The sequence below is a fragment of the Otolemur garnettii genome, unplaced genomic scaffold, assembly GCF_000181295.1.
Source record: "Otolemur garnettii isolate 467f Iridium unplaced genomic scaffold, OtoGar3 scaffold00142, whole genome shotgun sequence".
NCBI classification, from domain to species: domain Eukaryota; kingdom Metazoa; phylum Chordata; class Mammalia; order Primates; family Galagidae; genus Otolemur; species Otolemur garnettii.
Window position 1 is genome coordinate 887,268 of NW_003852537.1, and position 1,015 is coordinate 888,282.

Genomic DNA, 1,015 nt, shown 5'->3' on the forward strand with positions numbered 1-1,015 from the left:
GAGACCAATGAATAGAAATGATGGAAACGTTCAATAGAAGGGAAAAATTTTCTATTAGACTTTCTCAAAAGGGATGTTCTCTGGATCAATTCATGCTGTTTTGAAAAATGGGAGAGCAGGCTGGGCACAGTGGCTCATGCCTGTAATCCTAGCAATCTGGGAGGCTGAGGCAGGGGATTGCTTGAGCTCACGAGTTAGAGACCAGCCTAAGAAAAAGTGAGATTCCTATCTCTATTAAAAATAGAAAAACTGAGGCAAGAGGATGTTTGAACCCAAGTTGGAAGTTGCTGTGAGCTATGATGCCACAGCACTCTATCCAGGGCAATAGCTTGAGACTCTATCACAAAAAAAAAAAAAAAAGAAAGAAAGAAAGAAAGAAAAAAGAAAAATGAGAGAGCACAGAGGACAGTGAAGTTGGGATTTCTGCACAATGAATTGATGAGCTGGGCAACCTTCAATGTCTCCTTGCTCCTGTTACTTTTTCCCTTGCTTTCCAACATTTTTACAACTTTGATTTACCATTACCATTCGTCACACAGCTTCTTTGAATACTTGCTTTTGTCTAACATTTCCCTAGTCCAAAACAAATATAAAATAAACAGCAAGTAATAAGTCATTAGCAAAAAAAAAAAAAAGAAGAAATGCATATTAAAATGATGTATAGGCTTGGTGCCTGTACGTCAGTGAGTAGGGCGCCAGCCACATACACTGTGGCTGGTGGGTTTGAGCCCAGCCCGGGCCTGCTAAACAACAATGACAACTGCAACAAAAAAATAAGCTTGGTGCCTGTAGCTCAAGCAGCTAAGGTGCCAGCCACATAGACCAGAGCTGGCAGGTTTGAATCCAGCCCAGGCCTGCCAAATAACAATGACAACTACAAGCAAAAAATAGCCAGGTGTTGTGGTGGGTGCCAGTAGTCCCAGTTACTTGGGAGGCCAAGAGAATTGCTTAAGCCCAGGAGCTGGAGGTTGCTGTGAGCTGTGATGCTATGGCACTCTATCCAGGGTGACAGCTT